General features: G+C 43.1%; 1 long non-coding RNA gene across 1 annotated transcript in view; it reads left to right on the top strand.

Moving 5' to 3' along the window:
• The window catches only part of LOC141573947 (uncharacterized), a 61,654-nt gene extending 53,112 nt beyond the window's left edge, over window positions 1-8,542 (top strand). The window contains exons 17-19 of the long non-coding RNA XR_012500449.1: window positions 925-984; window positions 1,520-1,744; window positions 8,400-8,542. This is a non-coding gene — a long non-coding RNA (uncharacterized LOC141573947). The remainder of the gene's footprint in view (window positions 1-924; window positions 985-1,519; window positions 1,745-8,399) is intronic.
• The last annotated feature ends 2,769 nt before the right edge of the window (window positions 8,543-11,311 follow it).

Consider the following 11,311-nt stretch of genomic DNA (forward strand, 5'->3'; position numbering starts at 1 on the left):
GAACTGGTAGGTCGGCTTAGCCTCTCCCGGGCTTGTTTTCTGTCCTGCAGAGATGGGGCTTGCTAGGCGTCCCTCCCCCATAGAGATGCTGTAGGGTGCAAATGATGCGCGTGGGCAGCCCGAGCACAGCTGCTCGTTCCTCGTAAGTGAAGGAGAGCATAGCTTTTGTGGTGAAGGCTTTATAACAGCCCCGTGTAGACTCTCAGTGCTCCGAAGGGATGCCTTGTGGTTTGGAGATGGGATTCTCATTTCTGTAAATACCCAAGGATTGTGTAATTGGGCCCTGCTGATTTGAATCTATTCTTTAGAAAGTACATATTGTAGATATATTTTTCAAGCATGCATGCTTTTTTCTTTTATCATTTATAGTTCTACCCTCTCTTGGTGGGACTTTTCATGGAATCCAGGAAAAAGCCCTAAGCCACCTGCCTCTTCACACGTCTCCGTGGCGGTTTTCTTCCCTGACTAGAAGAGGGTTCTGCATAGGGAATTTTCTTTGTTCCCCTTTTCTTGGAGTCTCTCTGTCTGTCTGCCCACCTCTCACCTGTCCAACTGTCCATTTCTCTACCCACTCATTCTTCTGACTTGTTCCAAAAAGCATTTCAGGCAGCTTACAGAAGAACAGATACCAAATAAACAGGTGAGAAAATGGGGCCAAGTTCAGACAGTGAGGCTAGGAGGCGAGCCTGTGTGAGGGTGGCAGGCATGAGAGACACGCGTCTGCCCTGTGACTTATAAGATCGACAGCAAGAGTGTGCCTGAGGCTCCCAGCAGACACAGGTTAACAGGGTTTGTGGGAGATGCTCACTGGCTGTGAATTAAATAAGTGGCTGAGGAGAAGCCCCACCTTTCCAGCTACTAAGGCTTAGGAGAATATTTTGAGTGTCTTCCAAAATCAGAGTATTTCATCTTTTCTTTTGTCAGAGTTCTACATATAGATGGTTATATTCTGTACCTGGAAATTTCTACAAAATTTCTTCCCACGTGAGTACCATGACTCGGGAATGGGGTGGTTCTGCTCATTGACTGGGGTTGGCCAGAAACCAAAAATGACAGCTTCAAAGGAGCCTGGGATTTCTCAGTTATGTTTTGTCAGTACTGTAGAGTTCAAAAAATGCTTTCAGAGTATCTCTCCATCTGAGGCGGCAGCGTGCTCTCTTACCAGCATCAGGAGCTCAGGGCCACGGGATGGTGGGGGCTGACTGCATTGCCGTCAAGACAGCTGAGCTAGTCACTGCAGGTGTGGTTCTTTTACGTAAGGCCTTTCATGTTCTTTACTTGAATGTTTCAACAGGGAGTTAATTAACTGAGTCAATTAACATTTAATAAATATGATTCTTTGTTGAAAAGACAGTTATAGACATAATATAAGCTCTGAAGCCTTTATAAACGGTTTCATTACTGAAATTTCAGTAGGGGAGATACACAGTTTATCTTATTTATGCCTGTCTTTTAAAGTAACAAAGAAACAAGACAGAAAAGGCAGAGGATTGTTTCTGTTCTTCCTTTTTGCTTGCAGGTGCCCTCACCTCCAGTAGCATCCATCCAGACACCGGAACTGACCCTGGCCGTGCTCAGAACTGCCTCAGCCCTGAAGACACAACTGACAAATAGAAGGGGACCACGCCCTGTTACAGCAGGTGCTCTCACTTTGTGGATCCTTATGTAACTGAGCGGTGTTAATCAGGATTGCCCGTTCTACATTGTGTGGCGCGGCTGCGGTGTCTCCTAGTTACTTGTTTCTGTAAGTATTCATGTATTATTCCCCACTGCGTGGTACTACACGTCTAAAAATGCTTTTTTCAGATGAAAAATAATGTGCATTTAATATAATATGCCTGAAAAAAGGGGCAAAAGATTCTATCCTTGTCCCTCTACTCAGAGATAATAATTAACAATTTAACATTTATTTTCTGTTCTTTTCATTAGTGTGTATCATCTCTGTCATAAAAACCAATGAGCACTCTGTCCCTGTTTACTGTTCGGAGACCTCCATTTTCCATTCGACTTATTACATGTTTTTCTACAATATTCTATCTCCCCTGGCATGATTTTTAAAGACCAGTGTAGCATTCTGTCTTATGGAGGCATGGTCCATTTTACTTCGGTCTTAAATAAACTTTTAAATTCCAGGTATACTTAACTGAAATACTGAAAAGAGGACTGTGGTGGTACAGGAAGGCCCCTAACTCCCTTCCCATTATTTCCTGAGAGAAAAAGCTGTTGAAAATTTGGTATATATATTTCATGACCTTTATGCCTATGAGATACATATATATACACATATGAGAAATCAATGTATAGGTGTGTGTATATATGCTTTTTTAAAAATGAGACCATACTATATGTTTTTCTGCAGCTCGCTTTATTCACTCAGGGGTATATCATGGACTTCCTCCCACTCCAGACTCACCCGGCCCTTTCAGATAGATTGGAGGGGTCTCCTGATGTGCGGGTGTCGTCTCTTGTCCACGGACACATTTGGTGGGAGAGTGCTGTGGACAAGGCCCTGGACCACGGCGAAACGCCGGCTCCGTCAGCGCCCGCAGCTCACCTTCATTTACCGCATCATTGTCTTGATGGCGGACAGTTAAGTTTTCTCCATTTTCCACTGTCCGAAAGAATGTTTGAGTTGCATCCTTCTTGTACAGACATTCCTGTGATCTTGTATGTGTATTCCTTTAGTTAAGGCTTCTGGAAATTTAGTCCCTGGATGTGACATTTACATTCATCACAGACTCCTTTCAAGTGACTAGAAATTCCTTCTCCATTGGGGAATGAAAAAATGCACAATTACTTATGTAACCAATTCTCTATCGCTGGATATGATTTCACTTCAGTTTTTCTTCCCACCTTTGTAAACAGTGCTGTGTAAATGCCCTGATGGGTACATCTTTTTGGATTGATTTTTTTTTCCTAAAGGAAACGATTCCTAGAAGTGGAGTTGAGTCAGTGTGTATGTACGTTTTTCAGAGCTTACAAATCCATTGATATGTCATCCTCTGAAAAAGTCGCTCATGATTTGTTCTCCCACAGATGGACACTAGCTAGAATATCTTAAAAATATTTGCCAATATGATAAACAAAAGTGCTTTTTCATTGTTTTTGTTTGCATTTGATGACCAGTGAAGTTTTGAGCATTTTTCACTCATTAGCCATTTGACTTTTTTAAAATGAATGATTCCTTTTGTCCTTTGCCCACATTTAAGTGAGGGAGCTTCTTGTTGCTTTGTGACAGCTTTTTGTATGTTATGAAAATTAACTTCGTGAATTCATCAACATGTATCACAGAGCTTTTTCTTGTCATTTCTTTCCTTTCATTTTGTTCAGGAAGTTTTCTGATTTTTGTTGTGGCTCAAACTATTCTTAGGATAGTAAATGTCTTCCTTATGGGTTTTATCTTTGACATTATTCTTAGAAATACTCTCTTATAATGGAATAAATCTCTTCTGTAGGTTTTTTTAATCTCTAAGATGGAGATTATAATAGTACATGTTATAGTGAGGAGAAGTTGAGTTAATAAGAGCAAAGTGTTGTATTTGCTGTTACTAGTACTTTTTAATATTTACATCGCTATCTGCAATTTATCTTGTGGTCATTATGACAGGAGTAGAATTTATTCTTTCCAGGTGATTCTCTGTCCCAGGACAATTATCGAATTCATAATTTTCTCTTTGATTTGAAATCCCACCTGTACAAAATACTTACATACACTAGAGTCTGTTTTGAGCTCATGGTTCCCTTCTGTCAATCTCCTTTCCTTACTCCAGCACGATATCTTACATGTTGTAAAAATTTATTTAATAACTGGCAGTCTGATTTTTTTTGATTCTTTTCTTCCATCCCAAATTTTCTTGTCAAGTATTATGACTTTATTATTCCTGAAGAATTCCAAAATATTTTGTTCAAGTTAAAAAAAATCAGATTGGAATTTTCATGGGATTTTTTAGTAAGTTTTGAATTATTCTTAGGAGAACTTACATCTTTACAAAACTGCTTTTCTCCATGCAATATGTTTATTTCTCTACATTCATAACTCTTACTTTAACCCTCAGTACAGTCCTGAAGTTCCTCCATTTAGAATATGGGCATTATTTTTGAAATTATTCCAGATTATTGTTTATGTTTTTGTTAATTTTGTAAGTGAGAATTTTTTGCTATTATATTTTTAAATGCTTAAAACTGGCATTTAGAAAGGAAGATTCAGTTGTCAATACTCACTTTGTAACTTGTCATTTAATATTGTAAGTATTAAGTACTTGTTCCAGAATCCTTTCTTTTCTGTTTTTTAAAATTTTTTTCCAAGATTCTCAAAATGTTCATAGCTAAGTAGTATAGGTGGGGACACAGATGGAGAGAGGAAGTGTGGCTCACGAACAAACTGTGAGCACTTTCATGGCTGCCTTTAGGCTGGAGAAGCCACAGAAGAGCCCAGGTTAGACCAAGGGTGGCTTTGTATGCACTTGAAAGCCAGCTTTCCTGCCTGTATGGTGAAGCCTGGTTGACGTGGCAGGTAGATGATCAAGGTCTGATCAAGGTCATTGGCTGCACAGAGCACTGTGTCTGTGAGAACTGGAGACCATTACAATGGGAAATGCTTGGTGCCAGGAACACTGCAGGGGAGCTGGGGAGCCTGTGTGTTAAGGATTTTCCAGCCCTGGGAGTGGGAAGATGAGACTCTGCATTCAGATCTGAGTTTGAATTCATCCTCTCTTGTTTACTGGTCCTCTGACTTTTGTCAAGTTATCTACCCGCTTTGAACTCCTGTTTTCTTGTCTCTCAAAACAGGAGAATTACAGCCTGCTGCTAGAGTGTTTGATCAGGGTAAATGATTTGTGTCTATAAGATGCCACGTACAGTCACAATCTCAGTGAGAAATGGGCTGTCACCTCTTCTTCTGCAACTCAGTGCTCGATAAGACATCGGGGGAAAGCCAGTCCCTAATTTGTATGTGATGCAATGAGGAACAAAATTAACTTCTTGCCTTTCCCTAGCAGTATTCTTATTTCTTTGCTTCATTTACCTCTTTCCTCCTTTACTCTCCCCTTTCACCTCCTCCACCAAAAGAGACTGAGTCTGTCTCAGAACACTACATTCAAATTACTTTAAATGTTGGCTCATCCCCATGAAATTACAGTGAAATTAAAAATAATCTGTACACGTCCCAGACATGATTATATTTGATTTACATACACACACACACACACACACACAATCAGGCTACCTCCCATTTGCTGAGGGAGAAGGACCACTTTTTCTGAGTTTTCATTCACTGAGGGTGAGAGCAAAGTCTCTTAAGCAGAAATTCGCCTGGCTTCTTGCATGCTTTTTTAAATTGGATTTCTGCTTTGTGTCCACAGAAATAGACTCCTATTAGAAGAGGGGAAGTGGAGACATAGATATTCTGCTGAGATATTGGTGTCATCATAATTGAGTTGGAAAGGACTTACGACAGCATAGAGTCGTACCTTTTTATGGGTGAGAATCCATGATAGTGTAACTTGGACAAGAACCCGGGTCTTCTGTCTTCATGTCCACGCGGATGAAGAGGCAACTGGGTGGGGGATGGCAGGGATCCTTGCTTGAGTTCCGGGGTCTTGCTAGTTTCCATTGTTCAGCTGCCTTTAGTTTATGTCCATGTGGCCTCTCATGGGAAGGTCACTCTATCCTGATAGATTGAGTTTCTAATCAGCAAAAAGTTCTGGACCCACTCATGTTTCCCAGAGATTTTCTGCTGACCTGCTGACACTTTATATACAAGAGATCTAAGAAACTGCTGGATATAAAATCCTTATTGTTATCATTTGCCCTCGAGTTCCACAGGAATAGGGTGCTGTCTCAGGCTGTCTAAGGCCAGCTCTGAACAAAGATAGGGTGATAGGCTGTGCAGCTGGACACTCCCCAGTCGAATGGGATTTCCACTTTAGTTTTTAGAATCAGGCAGATGAGTTCAAATCTTACCTTTACCAGTTATTAGCTTTGTGACCATGAGGAAGAAACTTTACTTTTTTGGGGACAAATTTTCTTTATCTGTAAATAAGTTCAGTATTTATTTTAGGGTTTTTGTTTTAGAATTGAATGAGCTAATTCCCTCATTTATTCCTAAAATACTGATCACATGGTTCTGTGCTGGTGACTTAGTGGTTGATTACTAAGGGACTCAGTAGTGAGAATGTGGGTGAGGCTCCCTGGATAATAGAGCTTATATTCCATGATATGCTTGTAAAAGACTGGATTGCAGTGGATTTTTAGTAAATGTCCATTCCTTTCCTAATCCCCATTGATTGTGTATATATCTTTATACTAATATATGAACAATTTTTTACTGCAAATTAAGCCTTTTTGTAGTATTTAAAGTATGTAACTATAACAAAAATACGTGAAATAAAATGATTTGACTTTTATTTTCTTTTCAATAAGCAAAACAAAATAAAATAGAAAAGAAAAGAAAAGAAAAAGTTTTGAAGGGGTAGAAATAATTTTATTTCCGTGGCATCGACTCCCTGTGTTAGGTTTTTCGGTTGTGTTCTTAAACAGCATATAAAATTGACAGGTTTTGACTTCAGTGTTGATAGCTGGGTGAGTATAGTTTCTTTTTGTGGTTGTCTTTGATGAATTATTTGCACTAGATCATAAATAATGTGCATGTAACATATTGGAAACGAGGAAAGAGTGGAGACATACTACCTCCAATGCAGTCATTTTGTTACCGAGTCCAAACTCATTCTGCTCAATAATGACAGGCCAATAAACTGGGAGATGAGGTGTTGGAGCAAGGAATAGTGACTTTATTTGCGAAGCTGGCAGACCCAGAAGATGGCAGACTGATGTCCTGGAGAACCATCTTCCCCAAGTCAGAATTGAGTCTCCTTTTATACTAAAAAGGTGCGGGGCTGCAGTTGGTTGTTGGAAACTTCTTGTTGTTTGAATTGCTTGTCCTTTGAATCCGCTGTTCTTGCAGCTGTCCATGTGGATCAAATCAAGTTGCCCCTGTAATACCTCCAAAAATAAAACAAAGTTATTCTCTAGTTTGCAACTTGCCATCTCTACATAAGTGCAGATTAGTTAGCATCCTTCAAGATCACGGCCAGGAGTAGAGGCTGTCCTGGATATTTCAGTCTAAAGGCAACTTTGTTTTACAAATGGTGCAGAGATAGCAAGTCTGAGCCTAGAAAACAGGGCACAGGGTTAAAGCCAAAGGAACAGACCTAACATGGGGTCAAAATTGTTCTTTTCTATTACAATTTCCTTTTCCGCTTCATAGATAATTTTAGTAAGAAACATGAGCAATTTTGTATTTTTGCTCCTTAATACCGATAAGTTGGCCAACTATATTTTTCTGAGCAGGGATGCTGTGCGGGCATAGGGGTCACAGCAAACTCTTGTTGGGGGTGGCCGACCCTGGAACATGTCTGATGCCCCGTGAGTGTTGGTGAGGGTCCCCCTAGCCAGCGGCTCTCTTCAGGAGCCAGCATATGGGCATTGATATCTGGAGACCTCATTTTGGGCTGCAGGAAATTTTTTAGATACTGCGATTGATAAATCACTCCAGCTGGGGATAATTAGGGAAAAAAGGAAAAGGAAAAGGGTTTGGAGTAGAGTAGAAGAGAAGGACATCAGATCACGGAGCCTGAGTGCTTGGCAGCGTGGCTTCGGGGGAGAGGGGAGCAGACGTGGGGAGGGGCCTGGCCCGGAACCAGCTCCTGCACCTGTCCCCGTGCCCAAGCCACATAGCTTTTAATTGGGCCACCTCTCTGGGCTGGATGTCACCCTGGGCAGAACCTTGAGAATCGAAGGTAAGGGGTGGGCAACACTCACCTAGGGGGTCACTGTGGATTTCGGTCAAGTCCACAGTGCATTTTCTGGTCATGTGTCTTCACTTGTCCTTTATCTCAGGATCTGAGGAGGAGGAGAAAGGAACTCAGGTAGAGATCCAGGAAGATATCCGACTATGTTAAGAGAGGACAGACACAGTGACACGGGGAGCGAGGACACTTGCAGCAAATTAAAATGACTTCACAACTATTGCTTCAGAGTTGCAGGTGTGAGAAAGCCTAAGCCTGTCTCAGAGTGCAGGGGACAAGTGGAAAAGAATGGCAAAATTTCTGCTGAAAATTGAAATTTTGTTAAATAGCCTGCTACTTTTGCTTGTATCACTTGAATGAACGCAGACATGTTTCTGTGGGCATTTATAGGTTCACTCAACCCCACCAGCCCCTCTTGCCCCCATCGGGGATGGGATTTCTCAAGCACAGTGCCCCTCCTGCTTGGGTGGGCCGCGCTGCGTGTCCTCGCCTGGGGCCGGGCTGCTGCAGGGCACTGAGTCCCCGAGGCGTGGCCTGGGAAACACGACAGGAATATCTCTGCTCTCAACTGAGGGCTTCCTTTTCCCCCTGCAGTGTAAGAATGCCGGTGACTGAGTTAGAAGCATGCTCCCAAGCTGTCCATGTCCTTGCCATTCAGAAGCGGACCCTGGAAGCTTCCAAATTTCTCCAGAATGCGTTCTACATTCACCTACGTGAGGTGAGTGTATGTCTTTACACAAGTGGAGGAATTGCTGCCGTTTTCCTGGAACTTACTCACCACTAGTCCATCTGATTTTTCTGTGCTAGGATTCAGTATGGCCTGCTAAAATATCTGGAGTCAGATCTTGAAACACTGATGAAGAGGATCATTTATTTTATTTCTATATATGATAGCCTTTTACTTTCAAAATTCAGAATTTTTGGTTCTTTCAGGAATTTTTGGGGGGTTGGCGAAACAACTTTCCTCTTACCATCTTTAAGACCTGTTGCTTTGTGCCTCTCACCTGTCTTCTGTCACTTGTGAGGCGATTCCATTTGTGACCCTGTCCGTGTTGTTCATGTTATAAAACATATAGTCTGTTAAAGTACAGTCCCTTTTACTCCAAAGACATTCCACAAATACTACTAAAACCTGGGTGTGGTTTTAAGAAGACAGAATCATTAGAACATGTACTTGCAGGTTGCTAGTGCAAAATCCCCAAATCAATAGTCTAGCTCAACATCTAAAATCTTTCTAATCTACCTTGGATTTGTATGGATAAGTGAAGCAGTTTGCTAAGAACTCAAGACCAGGGTTAGAATACAGGCTGGTGTAGCTCAGCAGGTCCTCCTGAGCCAGCGCTGTGCCAGAGGGCGGGGCTGAGGGGGAGAGGGCTGGGCCTTGGGGAAAGGGGAGGGCCAAGAAGGAGGGGGGTCCTGCCGTTCCTGAGCTCAAAGTTTCATGGCAAACACCTTTACCAGGTAAAAAACTTGGAGTTACTTCTAAGAACAGTAGGTTTGAAAAGAGTCATAAAATCACAGGAGTGACAATATCCCTCTTGTGTCTAGTATGGGAGAGCGGCTGTGGGGCCACTTGGGAGACTCGTGAGTCCAGGTGTGCAGTGTTGGTGGCTTCCACCTGAGCGGTGGGACAGTCAGTGGGACAGTCACTGGGAAAAAACGAACAGACTTTAGGCATGTTTAGATGGTAAAAATGAAAGGATGAATGATGTCTGTGAAGGTAGGATGGAGTTAGGCCCAGGTTTCTGGGTGGATTAATGAGGTAAGTGATGGTCCTGCTGTGCTCTGAGGAGGGAAAGCTGCAGAGGGAGCTCTGGGGGAAAACTGATGAGTTCAGCTGTGTGTAAAGTGAAAGACTGTTCGATGTGTGGTCTGGGAGCTCAGGTGAGAGCCAGTAGCGAGTAGCGGGAGGGGAGAGAGACTGTCAAATCATTTTGTGAGCATACAAATAATTATGATTAATGATACACTTACGCCTCTACATTCTGGATTTAAAACCCATTAACATTTTGCTATATTGACTGCAGAGGTTCCTAATTTTTTTTAACAGAAATAAAATAAATAGAAACAAAATAGTGGAGTTAATGAACATCATAGAGTTGATGTGTGTCCTTGTATGTATTTTGATACCTCATCTGTTTACAACCATAATCTATAAAAAGTTAACTAGTTTAGCATAAGTTTTAAACAGAGGGACGTGACACACAGTGTTGGGGCTTGAAGCTGATCTTCTCAGGCAAATTATGTCGCCTCTCTGTGCCTTAGTTTCATCTTCTGTGACTGCCCCAGGGCCCCTCATCACAGCTGATTTCCTAGACTAGATGTTGGGAGGGAGGCTGCTGAAGGGAGTAAGAAGTGGCAACTGCTAGGGACACTGAAGGGAGACACAACAAGTGATTAAAGCCGATAAACTCAGTACAAACAAATACTCTCAAAAGAGAAAGAATCCCGCAGTGTTTTGATCCACTTAGCGTATGGGAAACAAAACCACGTGGACCCAAAGCTCTTGAGCATGTGAATATTGTGGGTGGGAGGGTGTCATCAGAAAAGGGTTGAGAAAAGGCCTTTTGGTTTCCCTTGACGTTTCCAGTAAGGATGGGGAGCAGAAGAGAAAACCCCCTGCTTCACAGTGGAAGCTGCTGTTTTGTTAAAAACTGACCAAAGGTTGGAGACCAGTCATCAGCGGTGCTGGCAAATGAAGAGACTTCGGGATTGGGTGGGGCACTTGCTGCGACTTCCAGGTGACCTGCTGGCTGGGGGCTGTGTGGCGGGCAGTAGGTTTGCAGGGTGACCCGGGCATAAACCCTGGCTCTGAGGCTGCTGCTCTGACTAGCAAACCTGGGCACCCGCAGTCCTAATGGGGCAGCTCAGGATGTGGCCTGGGACACCTGCCATGCTGAGGGCAAAAAGAGGGCTTCCCTGAGGGGCTGTCCCTGCAGAGAGTGGAAACGTCCTCCTGCAGGGGAGGAAGAGCCTCTGAGCAGGTTGCTGGATGCACAGGCAAGACCACCATGAGCACAGAGGGTTTGGGGAGCTGGAAGTCACACAGTGTCCCGAGCAGCCTTGTTTCTGAGAAACTAGAGGGAGAAGAGGCTGAAAAGGCAGGCTAGTGTCAGACACTGTGGTGGGTTAGGAGTGACAGTAAAGGACTGGTCCGGCAGGCACGAGAGAACCCTGTGGGCGTCCCAGCGGGGGCGTCACACCGGAGGGTGTAGCTGGGTTACAGACTTTGCCACTTATTAGCTGTGTGACTTTGAGCAAGATCACCCCACGTCTCTATATATATCTTCATCTGTAAAATGACACAGTGACAAGCTCGTGTCATCAGAAGGCTTAGTTTAGCTCTGATCCTCTGTGTCCAGTCTTGTCAGTGCTTCCCTGCAAGGTTCTGCATTGGCTGCTCTTACCCTCAGATGGGAGGGCATAGAGGGACTTTGTAGCACCTGACGGCAGGAAGGGGTTGCTTTAAAAACAGACATGTAGCCGCCTGCAGCTGCAGGCCTGCA

Source organism: Camelus bactrianus, chromosome 18 (assembly GCF_048773025.1).
Source record: "Camelus bactrianus isolate YW-2024 breed Bactrian camel chromosome 18, ASM4877302v1, whole genome shotgun sequence".
Taxonomy (NCBI): Eukaryota; Metazoa; Chordata; class Mammalia; order Artiodactyla; family Camelidae; genus Camelus; species Camelus bactrianus.